Here is a 21,158-nt window from a genome sequence, read left to right as displayed (position 1 = left end):
GGATGCCATGTCGCAATTACAAAGCCTCTGTGCGGCCAGGACAGTAGAAACCCCCCACAAGTGACCCCATTCTGGAAACTACACCCCATAAGGAATCTAAGAAGGGGGGCAGCGGGGATATGGCCCCCTGGTGACGGCCACATTTGGGACGTGAAAATAAAAAAAATTGTATTTTTTATTTTCTCGGCACATGTTCTACGTAAGTGCCCGTCACCAGTGGGGTCCATATGCTCACTGCACCCCTTGTTAGATTCCTTATGGGGTGTAGTTTCCAGAATGGGGTCACTTGTCGGGGGTTTCTACTGTCCTGGCAGCACAGGAGCTTTGTAATTGCGACATGGCCTCCATCCTCCATTCCAGCCTCTAAATGGCGCTCTGTCCCTTTGGTGACTTGCCCTGTGCCCATATGGCACATTATGTCCACATGTGGGGTATTTTCGTACTCAGGGGACACTACCCTACACGTTTTGTGTTCATTTTCTTTTTTAACCCCTTGTGGAAATGGAAAAAAATCAAGGCTAGACCAACATTTAGTGTAATTTTTGTAAAATTTTTACTCTAAATCATTAATCTTGTCATGTTTTTTTCATTTTCACAAGGGGTTAAAAGATAAAAAAAAACATTTAATGTGTAGAGCAATTTCCCCTGAGTACGGAAATACCCCACATGTGGACATAAAGCGCCATGCGGGTGCAGGGTAAGCCTCCGAAGGGAAGAAGCGCCATTTGGTTTTTGAAGGCTGGATTTGGATGGAATGGATTTCGAGGGGCCATGTTGCATTCAAAAGGCCCCTGTGTTGCCAAGACAGTTGAAACCCCCCACAAGTGACCCCATTATGGAAACTGCACCCCTCAAGGAATGTAACAAGGGGTGTAGTGAGCATATGGACCCCACTGGTGACGGACACAAATGTGGAACAATGTGGCGTGAAAATGAAATATTACATTTTTTACACTATAATGTTGGTTTAGCCTTGAATATATCATTTTCACAAGGGGTTAAAAGAGGAGAAAAAAAACAAAATGTGTAGCGCAATTTCCCCCGAGTCCGTAAATACCCCACATGTGGACATAAAGCGCCATGCGGGTGCAGGGTAAGCCTCCGAAGGGAAGGAGCACCATTTCGTTTTTGAAGGCTGGATTTGGATGGAATGGATTTCGAGGGGCCATGTTGCATTCAAAAGGCCTCTGTGTTGCCAAGACAGTTGAAACCCCCCACAAGTGATCCCATTATGGAAACTACACCCCTCAAGGAATGTAACAAGGGGTGTAGTGAGCATATGGACCCCACTGGTGACGGGCACAAATGTGGAACAATGTGGCGTGAAAATGAAATATTACATTTTTTACACTATAATGTTGGTTTAGCCTTGAATTTATCATTTTCACAAGGGGTTAAAAGAGAAAAAAACACACAATATGTGTAGAGCAATTTCCCCCGAGTCCGTAAATACCCCACATGTGGACATAAAGCGCCATGTGGGCGCAGGGCAAGCCTCCGAAGGGAAGGAGCGCCATTTGGATTTTGGAGGTTGGATTTGGCTAGAATGGATGATGAACGCCATGTCGCATTTACAGAGCCCTCCTGCTGCCAAAACACTGGAAACCCCCCACAAGTGACCCCATTCTGGAAACTGCACCCCTCAAGGAATCTAACAAGGGGTGCAGTGAGGATATGGACCCCTTGATGACGGGCACATTTGTGCCATGAAAGTGAAAAAATGAAATTTTTCCCTTTCACGTCACATTGTTCCACATTTGTGCCGGTCACCAGTGGGGTCCATATGCTCACTGCACCCCTTGTTAGATTCCTTGAGGGGTGTAGTTTCCAGAATGGAATCACTTGTGGGGGGTTTCCAGTGTTTTGGCAGCACGAGGGCTCTGTAAATGCGACATGGCCCTTGAAATCCTTTTCAGTGAAATTCAGCTTCCAAAAGCCAATTGGCGCTCCTCCCCTTTGGAGGCTCGTCCTGCGCCCCCTTGGCACTCTATCGCCACATGTGGGGTATTTCTGTACTCGGGAGAAACTGCGCTACACATTTTTTGTCTTTTTTTGCCTCTTATCCCTTTAAGAAAATGAAAAATTGAAGGCTAGAACAACGTTTTAGTGTAAAAAATAAATTTTTCTTTTTTCACGCCATATTGTTGGGAAAATCTGTGAAGCACCTGTGGGGTCCAGATGCTCACCGCACCCCTTGTTACATTCCTTGAGGGGTGTAGTTTTCTAAATGGTGTCCCTTTAGGGGTGTTTTTTAGGTTTTGACACCCAGAGCCTCTGCCAACCTGAAGTGGTACAGTCAAAAATGACCAAATATAACGGAGGCGTTGAAATTCACTAGGCGCTCCCTTATATCTGAGGCTTGTGGTTGCGTCAAATAGCGCAATAGGGCCACATATGGGGTATTTCTATAAACTGCACAAACGGGGCAATAATTATTGGGGTGCATTTCTCTGGTAATAGGTTTATAATTATGAAAAATATTGGATTACAATAAAATCTCTGCACAGAAAATTAAAATTTTCAAATTCCTTACACACTTGGCTTTTATTTCTGTGACTCCCCTAAAGGGTTAAAACACTTTCTGGATGTGCTTTTGCAGAGTTTGGGGGGTGCAGTTTCTGAAATGGGGTGCTTTGTGGGGCTTTCTAACATACAGGCCCCTCAAATACACTTTAAACCTGAACAGGTCCCTAAAAATATCTGATTTTGAAATTTTACTGAAAATTTGGAAATTTGCTGCTAATGTTTTAAGCTTCCTATCGTCTAAAAAAAATGAAAGATAGTTTAATAAATACCGCCAACATAAAGTAGACATGTTGCTAATGCTATTTAATATATAATTTATGTGGTATAACCACTTTCTGTATACGCAAAGAAGTTTCAAAGTTGGAAAAATGCATTTTTTCACATTTTTTCACATTATTTGGGTTTTTTTCATAAAGATTTGTTATGAGTATCGACTCCAATTTACCAGAAATGTAAAGTACAATATGTCACGAGAAAACAATCTCAGAATCAGCCGGATAGGTAAAAGCATCCCGAAGTTATTAATGACTAAAGTGACACTGGTCATATTCATAAAATTTGTCTCTGTCATTAAGGCCATTTCAGGCTCTGTCCTTAAGGGGTTAAAGAACCATGGGGTAGACACCATCTGGACCCATCGCCTTATTCAACTTTAAATGGACAAGTTCCTCTGCAATTTCAGCCTCTGAAAACATTGGGGCTCAACCCATACAACAGGAGCCAATGCTGTGTCCAACCATATTGTGTTTGTGAAGGCCTCCTTTTAAAAACACACAGCAGAAGTAGAAAAACACAAGGAGAGGGTGCTATAGGATAATGGCCATCGTCAGCTACTGAAGCCTCAAGTTTTGTCTCACAGGCTTACTAAGGGGGAAGTGGAAGAACTGTTTTAGAAAACTTAATTGTAAAAAAGTGCCATTTTCCTAATAAAGCCATATATTATTACCAAAAAGAAAAAAAGAACATACATAAGAGGTATCGACAAGTTTGTAACAACCTGTACTATAATGTGCCTCTAATTCTATTCCTTTGGTAAATCTGTTTCTCAACATAAATAAATAATAATAGTAATAATAATTATATACAGTGGTACCTTGGTTTAAGAGTAACTTGGATTAAGAGCCTTTTGGTTTAAGAGCTCACAGTTTTTCAAAATTGTGACTTGGTTTAAGAGCATTGCTTTGGTTTAAGAGCTCCTTGTACTGGATGGGAGCACGAGTGGGGGAGGGGCATGGTCTGCATAGTGTGGTCTACAGCACTGTACTCTGACCCAGGATGTCTCCCTCACCTTCCAAACCATAGCAGATCCATTTCAGGCTGGGGCTTACATCAGGGGACAGGACTGTGGAGGTAATCTCTTTATAGCTGTAACCCCTCTCTCACCGAACAGAGAGTGCTGCTATACTGTGCCCACACATGCCCGGCTCATTTCTTCATGCTCCCTGTAGTCTCTGTCCGCCTGTCAGGCTGGGGAGACACGGACAAGACAGTGAGACCTGAACTTGCCCCAACCAATGTACCTGCCTACTTGCCACGCATGGCCCTAAATGGCCGGGGACAACCACAGAGTCAGTCCCTACACTGAGTAGGTGAACACACAGAACGCAGACAAACAAACAAAATGGAGGAGAGTCAGCTAGCCAAGTCAAAACCAATCGGACAACGCAGTACAAAATCAGAAAGAGAGCAGACAGTCAGAGGTCAAGCAAAAGGTCAGAAAAGTGTCAGAACAATAGCAAGGGTATTAGGACAGGGGAACGCTGGGAAAGGAGCAGGGGAGAAGGGACTAGTAACAACTAATAGCCAGCTCAGAATGCTGGGCTTACCTACTATTTATACAGGGTCAGGAACTCAGTCCAGCAGCTGATTGAACCAGCCCCTGATCCTCCACACAGAACACCTGCACAGCAGCAGGTTAACCCTCAAGCTGCCAAGGCACAACAAGCAAGAGGGATGGGGCTGAACAAACCTCAAATAAACCTGTGTCCAGACAGGATTCTGGAATGCACCAACTCAGCGCCTTCTCGGCCGCACAGCTCGATCCGAGGAGCACCAGCGCACAGTCCTGACACCGCCCTTGTGTTTCCTATCCTCTCCATTATGGGGATCTGCAATTCCATCCTTTTATCTACAGACTGCTGCTGTGTTTTCAGGTTTATGCACTTACTATACATTATACACCACATGCTGATTAGAGATGAGCAAACTTTTTTCGGAAAGTTCGGTTCAACCAAATTTTGGATTTCTTCGGATTTCATAGTTTAAAGCATCTATATGATACGGAGGTAGTGTATTTAGTTGAATTTAGGGCTCTACATGTCAGTAACATCATTATCTTTTCGATATCTCAAAGTCAATTTTTATTTTTTAAACTTCAATATTCACCATTACAGGGTCTATGCAGGAAATTCACCATTACAGGGTCTATGCAGGAAATTCACCATTACAGGGTCTATGCAGAAAAGGTCACAAATGCAGCGAAGGAGCAGCAGTAGTCATTGGAGGCCAGTGGAGGTACAGCAATAGTCATTTGAGGCCAGTACCAGAGCAGCAGCTTCGGGTGCCGGCGTAGGCTTCCGGCACAGATAGCTGTCACGCAGGCCGGAGGCTCCCGCCGACCCTGCATTGTCGGGACCTGCTCAGCCTGCCCACTGGATGCTCCCCCTGTCCCCTGACTGCTCCCTCTCTACCCCCCCCCACAGCTACTCCTGCTTCTCTATCTGCCCCCATATGCTGCCCCCCATCTGCTCTCCCATCTGCCCCCCCATCTGCTCCCCATCTGTCCCCCCAGTCTGCTCCCCCATCTGCTCCCCATCTGTCCCCCCAGTCTGCTCCCCCATCTGCCCCCCATCTGCACCCCATCTGCCCCCCATCTGCTCCCCATCTGCCCCATCTGCTCCCCATCTGCCCATCTGATCCCCCATCTGCTCTCCCATCTGTCCCCATCTGCTCTCCCATCTGCCCCCCCATGTGCGGCCCCATCTGCTCCCCCATCTGCCCCCATCTGCACCCCCATCTGCTCTCCCATCTGTCCCCCCATCTGCTCTCCCATCTGTCCCCCATCTGTCCCCCCATCTGTCCCCCCATCTGCTCCCCCATCTGTTCCCCCATCTGTCCCCCCATCTGCTCCCCCATTTGTCCCCCCATCTGCTCTCCCATCTGTCCCCCCCATCTTCCCCCATCTGCTCCCCCATCTGCTTCCCCATCTGCCTCTCCTGCCTGTCACCTCAGCTGCCCCCCATCTTCTCCTCCTGCTCCCCAGCTGCTCCCCCTGTTCCCCTAGCTTCTCACCATCCCCCAGCTTCTCCCCTCCCCCTGTCACCGCAGATTCTCACCATCTCCCAGCTTCTCCTCCTCCCCCTGTCGCCCCAGCTTCTCACCATCCCCCAGCTTCTCCCCCTCCCCCTGTCGTCCCAGCTTGTCCTCATCCCCAAGCTTCTCCCCCTCCCCCTGTCGCCACAGCTGCTCCCCCTGCCCCCCAACTTATCCCCCTCCCCACTGCCTTCTCCCCCTCCCCGTAGCCCAGCTGCTTCCCTCTGTCACCCCAGCTGTTCCTGCTCCCCCTGCCACCCCCAGCTGCCTCCCTTCCCCAGTCACCCCCAGCGGTTTCCCCTGCCCCCAAGCTTCTCCCCTCCCCCTGTCACCCCAGATGTTCCCCCTTTCACCCCCAGCTGCCTCCCTTCCTCAGTCACCCCCAGCTGCCTCCCTTCCCCAGTCACCCCCAGCTGCCCGCCTGCAGACTAGTTGTGGTCAGAGAAGTCTTCATGATGGCTGCGCCAGATAGAGAAGAAAGCAAAAAGTGAGCAACGGCAATTGGAGAAGACGTCACCTGTGAGTCATTAGTAACTGCACTGTAATCACTTCTATAGTGTACAGAGCCTGTGTACCATTGGGGTCTAAATGGGTCAGTGTGTGATTTGCGGTAGTGTACTGACACAGCCCCACGGTCACTACAGTACACTAGCGCAAACTTTTAAACTAGAACCCAGCTACAACAGCTGCAGGCACTACAACTCCCAGCATATCCTGAGGGCTGCAGACTGTCAGTACATGCTGGGAGTTGTAGTGCCTGCAGCTGTTGTAGTTGGGTCCTAGGTGCATTATACACTGGATGCTTTGTGGCATATAAGAATACATAGATCTGTGGGGGCTCAGTGTAGGGAAGTGACCCCAGAACATCACTAATAGGGGATAGAACAAAAACATCTACCCCTATCCCTATTAGTGATGTTCTGGGGTCACTTCCCTGCACTGAGCCCCCACAGATTTCTATATTCTGATCTCCCACAAAGCATCCAATGTATAGGACCCAACTACAACAGCTGCAGGCACTACAACTCCCAGCATTTACTGACAGTCTGCAGCCCTCAGCATATGCTGGGATTTGTAGTACCTGCAGCTTTTGTAGTTGGGTCCTAGGTGCATTATACACTGGATGCTTTGTGGCATATAAGAATACATAGATCTGTGGGGGCTCAGTGCAGGGAAGTGACCCCAAAACTTCACTAATAGGGGATAGAACAAAAACATCTACCCCTATCCCTATTAGTGATGTTCTAACTTCCCTGCAATGAGCCCCCACAGATCTATGTTTTCTTATATGCCACAAAGCATCCAGTGTATAATGCACCTAGGACCCAACTACAACAGCTACAGGCACTACAACTCCCAGCATGTACTGACAGCCCTCAGGATATGCTGGGAGTTGTAGTACAGTGTAGACAGATGTATTGCTGGACCCTCAGGGCTGATGGTTGTCACCCACAGATTGCAGCCACCGGGAGACTCTGCACACAGTGATTTATTACAGGATTGTCCTCCCAGAGGAGGCCTCAGCATGCAAAGTGCCTAGGGCAGCATGAACTGTAAATACAGGCCTGGTTGGTGGAATAGGGCCTTAAGTGAAAGATTGGTGAGTCCAGTAATTGTAACTAGCAATGAGCAAATTTTTCTGTATGAATAAAGAGAAATGCTCAGTTATCTTGGAAGTCAGATTATAAGCCGGGTGCCTTTGAACTCTATGCAGCTCCATGCCACTCTGCACGGGGTTCCTGTAAAAGCTTGATCCAGTCCTGAAAAATGTCCAGAGTGGAGAAGCATGGGGTTGCACAGAGTTCAAAGGCAGCCATTTAATAAGTCGACCTTCTGAAGCGCCTTTTTTTTTTTTTTTTTTTTATACTGTAAATTCGAACATCTGTGTGACCTTGACTGATCATGAAAATAGGGGTCCTGAATGCTGCTCAGTGAAAAGTGTAGCAGTATGGACCATGGCACACTATGTGACTGCTCAATATAGTCTGGCACTGTATTCTGCTATCTCGTACGTTTATCCATGTCAAACTCCTAGATCCTTGAAGGGAGTGGCAGCATGCTTATATGACACTCATACAAGAATATTTAGGACCCCTTTTCTTCACACCCCAAAGAATTGGCAGAAGCAGCACTCTCTTTGACCCAGTTGGGCCTAGAAAAGCCAATTGATGATGGAAGCATTAACAGAAGCAGCACTCTCTTGGACGCAGTAGGGCCAACAACAGCCAGTTGCCTTCAGAAACAGAAGCAGCACTCTCTTGGATGCAGTAGGGCCAACAACAGCCAGTTGCCTTCAGAAACAGAAGCAGCACTCTCTAGGACGCAGTAGGGCCAACAACAGCCAGTTGCTTTCAGAACCAGAAGCAGAAGCAGCACTCTCTTGGACTCAGTAGGGCCAACAACAGCCAGTTGCCTTCAGAAACAGAAGCAGCACTCTCTTGGATGCAGTAGGGCCAACAACAGCCAGTTGCCTTCAGAAACAGAAGCAGCACTCTCTAGGACGCAGTAGGGCCAACAACAGCCAGTTGCTTTCAGAACTAGAAGCAGAAGCAGCACTCTCTTGGACTCAGTAGGGCCAATAACAGCCAGTTGACTGCAGAAACAGAAGCAGCACTCTCTAGGACGCAGTAGGGCCAACAACAGCCAGTTGCCTTCAGAAACAGAAGCAGCACTCTCTAGGACGCAGTAGGGCCAACAACAGCCAGTTGCTTTCAGAACTAGAAGCAGAAGCAGCACTCTCTTGGACTCAGTAGGGCCAATAACAGCCAGTTGACAGTGAAAGGACTGTGTTTACTGTGCAACTGAAGCTGCAACTGAAAGAGAGCAGCCCTGGCAGAGCAGACCAATCCCTGACAATAGTAATTAGTAGAGATGAGCGAGTAGTGAAATATTCAACCTTCGAGAATTCAAATCGAATAAGCACCAATATTCGTCTATTCGAACGCGTTTGCAATCCCTTTATAGTCTATGGGAAAAAAATTTGCGCCACTTGGAAATCAAAATTCGATCACTTGGAGGTCACCAATAGAGATGAGCAAACCTGCCAGATTTCTGGTTCGTACGAACGGGTGGATACAGCCTAAGGAACGCCTAGAAAACTGGGATACAGCCTATGGCATAGGCTGTATCCCAGTTTTCCAGACGTTCCTTATGCTGTATCCACCCGCTGCACGGAGCCAGCAGACAGCGGTAGTCAGATGCCGAGATTTCTGGTTAGTACGAACCAGAAATCCGGCAGATTTGCTCATCTCTAGTCACCAAGTCCCTCATAAAACCTCCCTAAACAATGCAAACACCTCCGGAATGACACTGGGACATTAGGGGGAGCATGCCTGGGTGCACCCAACACCCCAAAATTGTAGTATAATGCCACTCCCTGCAGTTGCAAAGGAAAAATATTTGTGAACGCTTTATGAACATTTATGGCAATGTTTACACATTTCGTTCGTATTTCTTGCCCAGTGTTACATACATGATTCCAATGTGCGTCCACAGAACGTCATGTTATTCTCGCGTATCACGCGTAATACTTTACGAACGTTACTGGAACAGTATGTATAACGTGCCTTTTTCTGGGCTACTGGAACAATATGTATCACGTGCCTTTTACTGGGCTACTGAAACAGTATATATCGGTGCCCTTAGTGGGCTACTGGAACAATATGTATAACGTGCCCTTAGTGGTGTTAAACAGGGACACTATAAGTCACTTGTACACACAGGGTACTTGAATAAATACACCTGCTGATGCTGATGCTGATGTTATATCATCTATTTCTTAGCACTGAGAAGTGCTTTGGATTCAGAGATGACTTTTTCGCTTGATCTTAGCCCTGAAAAGGACTTTTGGGTTCTGTAATAAGCCTGCCTAACCAAAACGCTACTAAAACCTATCTCTCCCTGCTGCAAGATCTTTCCCTGGCTAGGTTGAAAGCTCATCTGCAGCCGAGAGGCGGGAGCCAAGTATTTAAGATTTGAGGTCATGTGGTTCAGCTATCCAATGAGGGTAGACGCCGTTTTCGCTTTGCGTGCGTACTCCCAGGGTCCCCCACGGCCTCCCTGCATGGGCATTGGATTAAAAAAAGCGCCAACTGCAATGGGAGGGCTTTCGAATGTTTCCTGCTAGTCGCCTCACTACTCGATTGAATACCTACTCAATCAAACACCCCCTGGCAATACTCATCCATTACCTTCTGGCAATACTCATGCAACACCTTCTGGCAATACTCTTAAAACACCACCTGGAAATACTCCTGCAACACAACCTGGCATTACTCCTGCAACACCTCCTGTCAATAATAATGCAACAACACTTGGCAGTACTCATACAACACCTCCTAGCAATACTCCTGCAACACTACCTGGCAGTACTCATAAAAAACCTCCTGGCATTACTCATGCAACACCTCCTGGCAATACTCTTGAAACACCACCTGGAAATATTCCTGCAACACCACCTGGCATTACTCCTGCAACACCTCCTGCCAATACTAATGCAACAACAACTGGCAGTACTCATACAACACCTAATGGAAATACTCCTGCAACACCTCCAGGCAATACTCCTGCAACACAACCTGGCAGTACCCATAAAAAACCTCTTGGCATTACTCATGCAACACCTCCTGGCGTTACTCATACAACACTTCCTGGCAATACTCCTGCAACGCCACCTGGCAGTACTCATGCAACATCACCTGACATTACTCACGTAACACCCCTTGGCAATACTGATGCAACACCCAAGAAACTTGTTAACAAATTACTATTGTTATTATTATTATTATTATTATTGTTCTTATTATTATTATTTTATTTCTTTTTAAAGTTTAGACAAAGTGGGCTTGTAATTACTATGGACCAAGCCCACTACAATAAACATTGGTAGTGATTGGTTCTTCACCTGCACTTAAGCACCACCGATGTCTATTACATGACTCACAGGGCGCATGCTCAGTTCTGTTGTGCTGTAGGCCACACAATGAGGGAAAGAGGGGGGTGTACAGGGAAGAGGACAGACAGAACGGTAAGAGCAACGCAAAGGACAGCTGATAAGTAATAAATCAAGTTCTCATGCAGGGGAGTAAAGGAGACAGAGCTTTAAAAAAACAGTGTGCTGAGAGGAGATGGGTGGAGGAGGGAATGGAACAAGGAGGAAGAGAAGAGGATGGGATCCAACGCTAAGGCAACACATAGGAAAGCAGATCAGTTATCATGCAGGTAGTGAAGGAGTCAAAGGGGAAGGGCAGCGTTTAGGTGCACCACACAGTGAATTGTCACATGTACAATAAATGAGCTGGGGCCGCTCAGCTCTGGCAGAGTGCACTTACTGGAGGAAGAATGTGATGTCAGGACTCAGTTTAGATGATTTTATGCGTTCAAAGGGAGTCCACATAGAAAGCAGCAAAATGGTGCAGAAGCCATAATAAGTTTATTTTACAAAGCTAGAAAGCCTTGGGTGGGTTATTAGTTAATGCAAAAATTATTTTGAGTGGGTTACCCCTTTAAGAAATTAACTTGTCTTTTAGAAAGCTTAAGACTATGTTATCAACTTACAACCACCTTTTGCCCATATATTAGGGCATGCTCCCATATAGGGAACATAGCCTAATAGTGTTTGCTTTTTTTGTTTGTTTTTTAACCACTGTTGAGAAAACAGTATTTCACTCTATGGAAAAGAAATAGTTCCTTTCACAGTTTTGAGCAATTAAATGTATTGTGGGTTATTTGCCATGTATGTATGCAAACATATGATTTTGAAAATGAACCTTTACCCTCACTCATTGATTTTTTGAAAATGACCTTAAAACAAGCAAACATTGTGTTGCATGACAGATGGCTGCTTAATAAGATTAAATATTTAATTCATATGTAATATCCAAATCATGCTTTAAGCGCTTATTTTTAAATCCCATACAGTATCTTTCATTTAGATATTAAATGTTAGTAGAGGACATGTTCTCAACCTCTGTACATTTTACATAATTATCAGAATGCTATTATCATTTCAACTGATATTGATATTGTAAAAGAAACGTATTTGTGTGATATATATTATTTATTGTATCATACTATGGATTTGTACAGTTCAATAAATGCTGGTGTCATAATTAAAGCAAGGCACATATATGACACAAATGGGTGTAGGGAGGGAATCTAAGAATAGGTTTACATTGCATTGGGTGTTTATGAGCGTGCAGTAAATTGCCAGGTGTTTGTAAATATATGCCTACAGTTGCACAATCTGCATATATATATATATATATATATATATATATATATATATATATACTGTTTTAAAGACTTATCTTTAGCTTCTGGTTGTTAGTAGAGCTCTCTGCCGGACATGCACTTTCACACTCTTGGACTATATCCATGTTTTCCAGGACTCCCTAGAGCTCCATCCAACTTCGTCAGCCACTAGTAATCATTGACACAGGTAGGGAGCAGTATTTACCACTAGGCACCCGTGGTCTGGTGCCTAGGAAACTACCTTGCAGGGGGGCAGCACCAAGGGGAAGTAAACAACTTTTTTTTTTTAGCCCCACCTCCTGTTCAGACTTGCCAGTAAATGCCTAGTTATCCATTCACAGTATGGTGGTATAGGTCAGAATCTTACCAATTCTGTGGTGAGAATTTCCATCAGACAATGTGCAGACGGCTCTAATTATTGATTCAATGGGGAAATTTGTTTATGTTTTAAGCATTTAAAAACCATGAAAAATGCGATTCAGACAATGTCTCTACATGTAGAAAAATGCATGTGGCCGAAACTATGCTCCCATTTTTTCCCCAGAAGTCATCTGCTGTTACCAGGATTAGTGGCCATACGCCTATTGGTTACTGCATGAAGGTCTGCTTTCAGCTGCATGTGGTGACGTACAGTAAATGTGGGACTGCAGCTTAAAGTCCCTTTTTCCACGGGGCGACTATGAGGAGCAAGCGAGTGCTATTCCATGCGGCAGCATCGAGCGGGTGAGTCCAGGGGGGCCATGGGGAGGTGCGGGGGGGCTGCCCAGATGATTGCTAGATCGTCCAGGCAGCCCATAGAATACAGCAGCGGTCTTCTGCCGTTGTTCCTATTCCACGGAGCGATGCCAGCAGATCATTGCTGTATGAGTCGTTTGTTTTTTAACATGTTGAAAAACAAACAACGTCAACGATCAGCCGACATGAACGATGTCGGCTGATACTGTAGTTGCCTTCTATTCCACAGGACGATAATCGTTCCATGGAAAAGGGCCTTAAGACTGATCAGATATCAGAAACTAGAAAATCATGATGCTAATTGGTGAGTGAAGATGGGGGCGACTTCAGGTTTAGTTATGGTGTGCCCCCGGATGGTGTTATAGCGGTGGGATAGACGGTCACTTGCTAAATGGAAGTGTGAGACCACTTCTTGTGGTGGATGGCCGAGATACGGCCAGACCTTAGGGTTTTGTCATATGACACCAGTGCCTGGTGGGCACACAGGTGTGATGGCAAGCCTGCTTTTAAAGGTGTACGGCCGGTTGTACCCTTTTCCCCTGTGGTTGGTGTCCTGTCGGGTTGCTGCTGGGTGGCTTGGAAAAGTGTAGTCATGGATGATATAGTCACAGGTGGCCAGAGAGGTGTAATGACCCTACCGAATAGTAGTAGGACCCGCCACCCACAGAAAGGGGAGATGTCCCAAGGTTGCAGTGTAAGTGCTGTGCAGGTGGTAGTGAATAATCACAGACTCTGTAGGTAACGTTGACTTGGTTTAATATTGGCAAATGTGCAACAGGTAATACAGAGGTGCTTATACACTTGACAAAGTTCCAATAAATGCTGAGACGTAACACCACCATATCTGCTTGATAACGGCTGAGTAGGATGTAGTGGAGTTGATAAAGTTGTACTGAGGTAGCGTAGTAGAGAGAGAGGAGGGTGCCGTGAAAGTCTCAAATGTGCTCTGCCGGGTTGTTGGAGTGTATAGAAGAATATTTGTAGAAGAAGACAACCTGTGTCTGCGTATTGACTTTCCTATAGTCTTTACACTGCCTTATGCCCACTAGCTTTGGCTAAACCGTACTAGGTGACACAAGTTCATAGACTTTCCAATAATTTTGCTCCACCCTGATCAGTTCCTAGCTCTTTGGCTTTATAATAGATATTGTCCTGTACAGTGGTTACTCCTAGTTCTCGGTGGGGGTTGAGGTGATCTGTTGGCTAGTCCTCTCCTGAAAGTTTTAGCACTGCATTATGCATAGGCACTTAAAGAAAGAAGTTTGGAAGAGGGCAGTGTCCTGCGTGCTACCCATGCGGGGTACTGACTAAGACTAGGACTTTTTAAAGAGGAGACCTGACAGAGGGCCAGGGCCCAGGTAGAACCTCTGTGGAGAGCTATCTGAGCTGCGTCCTTTCTCCACCATAGCTCAACTAAGACTTCTCCTTCACCCAAGGAACTAACTTCCTATCCAGCGTGTAAGGTGCGCTGTGGTTGGGTGGAAAGAGTGCAACAAAAGAGTAGAGAAGGAGGAGGTGATAGGACAGAAAAAAGTAAAGATCCTATTGATTCACAGAATCTGGCACACACAAGCACAATAACCCTTTGAGACACTTAAGCTGTGCAGATTTCATACTTCAATATACAATACAGCGACATCTAGTGGTCATCCTTTAGTACTACTAAAGTCTGCAACAAGACCACAAAAAGTACAGACTTTTACGAAGGTTGTGAATAGCAGTAACAACCCTAGTGGGATACCACATAGTGCCTAGGGCAGCAGCAGCTGTTAATTCAGCCCAGGACACAGGTATCTACTCCTACATCTGACTTCTCCTTACGTGTTCCCTATTACCCTCTTCCAAGCCTCCTAATACGCACTAACTATATACGTGATTACCATAAGATACCTATGCATTTGATTGCTATATGGTGCCACAGTACTAATGCTATAATCTTTTCATTTTAGTCTCATCATCATGCATAGACTATGTTACTTGCCACATTTCTGTCAGATCATCATACTAATACAATCTATTATCACTGGGATGTTACTAAAGAACTGTTTATACCTAGACCTATCTACTATGCAAGATGTGTATACCCCATGTTGTAACCCTATCATTACCTACATTGTGAACTACCAGCAAAGTATCTGCAATATGTCACATAATTTATTTTGCACATATTGTTTTTGTTTTATTTGTGTTCTCTCTCACATATCGTCCTGTGTGTTCTTTGTTTATAGACTCCTAGAAAAAGGTTGGAATTTATGGTCTGTGATTTCTTTTTGTACTGAATAAATATGCACAAGAGCATTTGCAATTAATCATGGAGTATCTAGTTATTCATTTGTGGCCTATAAGTGGATTATCTACACATTACATTATTCGCGGCTGTCATTACCAATAGACGGCCGTCATTTTCCTGTTATGGGAACATAGTCTCATAAAAAACACTGTATCCTATGGCAAAATAAAGGGATTTTCTGTTATGAAACTTTTCACCTTTAAAAATTTCAAAAATGCAACAATCTTCTTTTTAGTTCTCTTACTCAAGAGTACCTCTCATAAAATTGATACATTGCTGTATTACTATGTCCCAGATGACAATGGGTTGATGTGTGGTTTTATTAACATCACTTGAAATAATTTAACACAACATAATTGCAGCTCTGAGATATTTAGGGTGATGTTGCTCACTGTTAGCTTAATCAAAACTTAATAAACAATACAGGCTGAGCATATGTTGATGTCAACACAGCATGAAATGTTTCATTAGGGACAATGATATTTTTGCTTGCTTCTTCAAGTGCATCAATAACAACTAAAGCTTGTGGTTTAGCTGCATGCTGTTGTGATATATCCAATTCTCTCATGGCAAGTAAGAACATACTTCAGTTCAAATCATATTTTATTCTATTTTCATATTTTCTTATATCATACATTTCTTATATCTACTGTTATCTAAATAATATGGTCTGTCTATGGTTAAGTAGTAACCACACTGAACAGGGGATAGTCTAAATGCACCTAAACAAGTTGGCTGCTTTATAATTTGTTAAAATAAATCTCATTATAACTACAATTTACATATTTAGTGTATTTCCTAAAAATATAATAACTAGCATGCATCCACCTTTGAAAAATGTAGTTTGTAGTGCATGGATGGCTCAGGGCAGTAGAATCCAGCCACAGGAAATCCATCACTTTGCATAATACATGACTTTTACTTTATTGGCAATTCTATAAAATTCCCTCTTAAACTCATAGGGGACATTTATTATGTGGCTAAAATACTTTTTATGGTGCAGATGGGCCGATGCTCGTAAAAATGTTTTTGCTAAAATTTTATTCTCATGTGGCCCATCTGCACTGTTTGCGCCGGAGGGGTGGGGATGAGGCAGAACAGGGGATTCAGCTGCACACAGAGAGGGCGTGGCCTCACAGTCGCAGCTGAGCAGCTGATGACACGCCAGAGGGGGGCCGGTGTGAGGGATGGCTGGTGTGGTAACCTTTCAACTGGTAGGCTCTGTTTATACATTTTTGGTTAGATGTATGTGCTATTTGTGTGTAAAGTTTGGTTGAGGAGGGAAAATGCTGTTGGGCTGTTTTTAACAGATTAGAAAGAAAAGAAAAGACTATGGAGTAATATTCATTCAGAATAATTAAGGCTCTTTAATAAGACTGATAGTTTGTGGTTTGTGTTTCTTGTTAGGCAGGGGGAATTGCCTTGGGAGAGACACGAGGGGGGAGCTCTAAGGATCCTCTCTGCTACGGTTGCAATTAGTTCTGGACATCAGTCGTGCCCTTGGTTGGAGTGCGGGTGGTGTGAGGACAGCAGAGTGGATATTTGAAAGGAGTTGTGAGAAGAAAGGTCAAAAAGGGGTGGTATTGAATTTGTTTATTTTTTTTTGTTTATTTATGTTTCTGAAGGTATACGTGTATGTGTATGCGTATCTATGTGTATGTGCATATATACATGTATACTTATTTATTTATTTTTTGTGTGACGAAGTTGGGTCTGCTGTGGGGTAGGCTGTGGGGATGGGAAAGGACCGGCTATAGAAATATGGTAGTTATTAATGTAATTAGAATAGTAATAGGAGGGGTGGTGAAGGGACGTAGAATTGATTAGATTAGGGCATATTGGCCCCCCGAGAGATATACTGCATCAGGAAGTTAATTGTGTTGTTTAGGAGTGGGTATTTCTGTCTAATGGGGAGGGTGGGGGGATATATGGTTGTTTTGATGATGGTGCTCATTGTTTTTAAATTATTGTATACGAAAATAATAAAATATAAAAAAAATATATATATATTCATTTAGTAATTGTGATCACGCTGTATAGAGCTCTAGTGAGAGCACATCTGCAATACTGTGTCCAGTTCAGGAGACCTCACCAACAAAAAGGATATTAATAAAAAAGAACAGATCCAAAGACGGGCTACAAAAATGGTTGAGGGTTTCAGGTATAAAACATATCGGGAATGACTTAAGGATTTGAATCTGTATAGTTTGGAAGGAAGAATGGAAAGGGGGGGGAGACATGATAAAAACCTTTAAATATGTTAAAGCACTAAAAAAGGTTCAGGAGGGAATTGTTTTTAATACAAAAAAACTAAACTCAAGAATAAGGGGTCAAAGGGAAGTGAAAGATAAGTTAAGAGAAAGATCAGAAACATTGTGAGAAAATATTACTTTACTGAAAGGGCAGACTAGACCTAGTGGTCTTTTTCTGCTGAAATCTTCTATGTTTCTATGAAATCCATTCTTAAACCTTCCTGATGTAAAATGGTCCAGAAAGGACAGATTTTAATTCAAATTTATTAAAATTGCAAAAAGTGTCATTTAAATTAAAATGGCACTAAAATAAATTACAGATCATCGTGCAAAAATTATGCATACAGCCATGTAAGATAAAGGGGTAAGCACAGGAAAATTTGGAGCACATTTATTTTGTAAGAAAAAGTTACATTTATTAAAGTAGTAAAATAATAATTGAGTCACAGAATACTAATTTCATTTCAGTATTACATTTCAGTTTTACTGTAATCTGCATGGCATAAAAAGACGACCCTTACACACACACATACACACTAATATATATATATATAATAAAAAAAAAAATTTTAGTCATTTATTTTTAGTCATTAGTAATGAGTCTCTAGAAAGTCCAATTAATCCCATAAAAACTAGCCCTCACATGCCAGGAAAAAATGAAGGCGAAGATGAAGGCGTTAAGGGGAGAAAAGTTAGCTTGTTCTGGCCATTGTCTAAGGATGAATTGATTGATGTTTGAGATATATATATATATATATGTATATATATATATATATATATATATATATATATATATATATATACATATGTCATAGTGTGCTAGTTTCTGCTCTATATTTGGATTTTTACATATAACACACATAAAGACATTCACAAGGTTTTTAAGGTTATCTTACCTTCCATTGCTTGGTGATGTATAGCTATGTGTTGACATTGAAGTATCTATATAATAAAAAAAATGTATTATTAGAAACAAGCCTAAAATCTCAAGTGGTTTAAAAAAAAAATCTGACAGTGAAGACTCCAGTAAAAAATCCTTATTAGTCACAGAATAAGTTTGCGAGAAAGAATGTACTACATTCTACTATACTACTGTAATACAGTAATATGTCGGTCAGCTCAATATCATTTACCAGAGTCACAACTGAATGGCTTATGAAGAATTACAAACCTTTTAGCTGGGCACTTATGTCCAGGAGGTGAAGCTGAGCTGGTGAAATGTTGCAGCGTTGGTTGCCTCATTATTCTCCTACTCTTCCTCTCCTGTTTGAAAAAGTTACAGGGCTCAACTTCCACCCAAGATCTGGAGACAGGGCTTAAAATTGTATGTTACTTGTGCAAGGTGGAAGAACATAATCTGTGGGAAAACCCAGTGGTTATGGTTCAGTTATACAAGGAGGAAACTAAACCTTACAGGGTGCCCATTGAATGGGTTGTTTGTGTTTCCCAGAACAACAATGAGAGATTCTCTTTACTTTATGTTCCCACAATGTATAAATAAGTGCACATAACTGCTGGTATATATCTTTAAAGCCACTCTGCACTCAGGTAAATATAGTTGTGCTTAAAAGTTTACGTACCCAGGCAGAATTTTCGCTTTCTTGTCCATTTTTCAGAGAATATTAATGATAACACAAAAACTTTTTTTCCACTCATGGTTAGTGGTTGGGTGAGGTCATTTATTGTCAAACTACTGAGTTTTCTCTTTTTTAATCATAATGAGAACCAAAAACATCCAAATGACCCTGATCAAAAGTTTACATACACCAGTTCTTAATACCATGTATTGCCCCCTCTAACATCAATGACAGCTTAAAGTCTTTTGTTGTAGTCAAGGATGAGGCTCTTTATTTTCTCAGATGGTAAAGCTGTCCATTGTTAGCTTGGCTAAAAGCCTCCAGTTCCTGTAAATTCCTGGGCTGTTTTGCATGAACTGTACACTTGAGATCTCCCCAGAGTGGCTCAATGACATTGAGGTCAGTGGACTCAGATGGCCACTCCAGAACCTTCACTTTGTTCTGATATGCAATGAATCGATAATGCCAGTCAGCAATGTTCAACTGTGATTAACATATGGAAAATCAGGGGCTCTGTAAAAACTAAACCACAGTCAGGTAGACTAACAAAAATTTCCACCAAAACTGCCACTAAAATTGTTTGTGAAGCAAAGAAAAACTCACAAATAACATCAGCTGAAATACAGGGCAAGATGTTTATTGTGCAAGATGCACAATAAAAGAGGCGCTTGAAGAAAAATGGGCTGCATGGTCAAGTCGCCAGAAGAAAGCCATTACTGAGTAAATGCCACAAAGTATCTCACCTATAATACGCCAAATGGCACAAGCCTCGAAACCTCTGGAACAAGGTAATTTGGAATGATGAGACCAAAATCAAAATTTTTGCCAGCACCATAAATGTTACAGTTGGAGAGGTGTCAACAAGGCCTTTGATAAAAGGAATACCATTCCTACTGGTGAATCACTGGAGATGTGTGAGCTAAGAAGGCAAATTGTGAATCTCAATAAAACAGGCGAACTATAGTAGCTACAATAGTGGGACTATTACAGAGTAGCAATATTTTTCAACAACTGTTGCTGTGAAGTGTCAAAAATTGGAAAATGTAAAACCAGCAGCATAATATGAATTTTCTCCCAGGACAGCAGTGGACATTGGTAAATGAGCACCCAGTGGACACTGTGTTCACTGAGACTTCCTAAAATACACACCCAGCACCCAGTGACTTGGTATAATGAACAACAGTCACCCAGTTACTTTGTATACTGGACAATGGCTTTACTGCTCCCATAGAAACCCACCCACAATCCACCCTCCACTCCTCTCTGTCCCTATGTCTCTGTATTTCTCTTCCTGCTGTAACTGCCTGCTGCAACCTGCTCTCCACTATACAGAGCCGACTGGCCGCCTCCAGGAAGCCAATCACTATATATAGAAGGTATTGGGGGGGGGATTGCTGACATAACACTGGGGTTTGCAGCTGATTGAATGTGTGCAAGGGATTATAAATAATTCCTGCTCCTGCCAAAAGACGGTTCTGTAAGATAACATGTGCCGCCGCCATGTTTAGTGCATTTGTTAAATGAATCACTGTGAATTCTCTTCATTGAACGAAGCAAAAGGACAGCGCGATTCTCACCGTTAGATTTGCTTAGCACATCTCTACTGCGTGACATGTCGCAGAACGTGCACAAAAATCTTTTAGGGAATAGGATCTGATTTGAAGAGGCCCTACACACATTAAAACCCCTTCACTGCAAGGAATAATATACACATTACTACAGCACGGGGCATTGTGCATATGTAGAAACATATACATATATATACATGTCCCCCTAATTGTTTTTTAAAAAAATTTGGAGTATGATGCCTTATTTGGAATAAAAGAAATATCCAAAAAGCTGTAAACACGTTTTAAGTATAAATGTTAAAGATTCTGTAAGTAAAACATTCTAATTATGTAAAATAATTATGGGACTATTTGCAATGAATTAGACAAACCATGCTGATGGGGGGAAAAAAAGACAGAGATTTAGCTTATCATGGGAAATAAACTCAAACCATCATATTTACATTTATTTATTTATTTATTTATTTATTTTGGAAAACAAAACTCCCAGTATCAAGAATCCCGGTATTATTGACATTTATTAATCACTTGTTGTTGCCGGTATAATGCTTTAGTTCTGTACTGAAAGCAAAAGAAAACTGCTTTCTCCCTAAAGTACTAGAAGAAGATTAATGATCTTGCTGTGCTGAGTATTAATCAGCCTCAT

The sequence above is a fragment of the Dendropsophus ebraccatus genome, chromosome 1 (assembly GCF_027789765.1).
Source record: "Dendropsophus ebraccatus isolate aDenEbr1 chromosome 1, aDenEbr1.pat, whole genome shotgun sequence".
NCBI classification, from domain to species: Eukaryota; Metazoa; Chordata; class Amphibia; order Anura; family Hylidae; genus Dendropsophus; species Dendropsophus ebraccatus.
The sequence above is the reverse complement of the archived record's forward strand: the minus strand, read 5'-3'. Positions refer to the sequence as shown.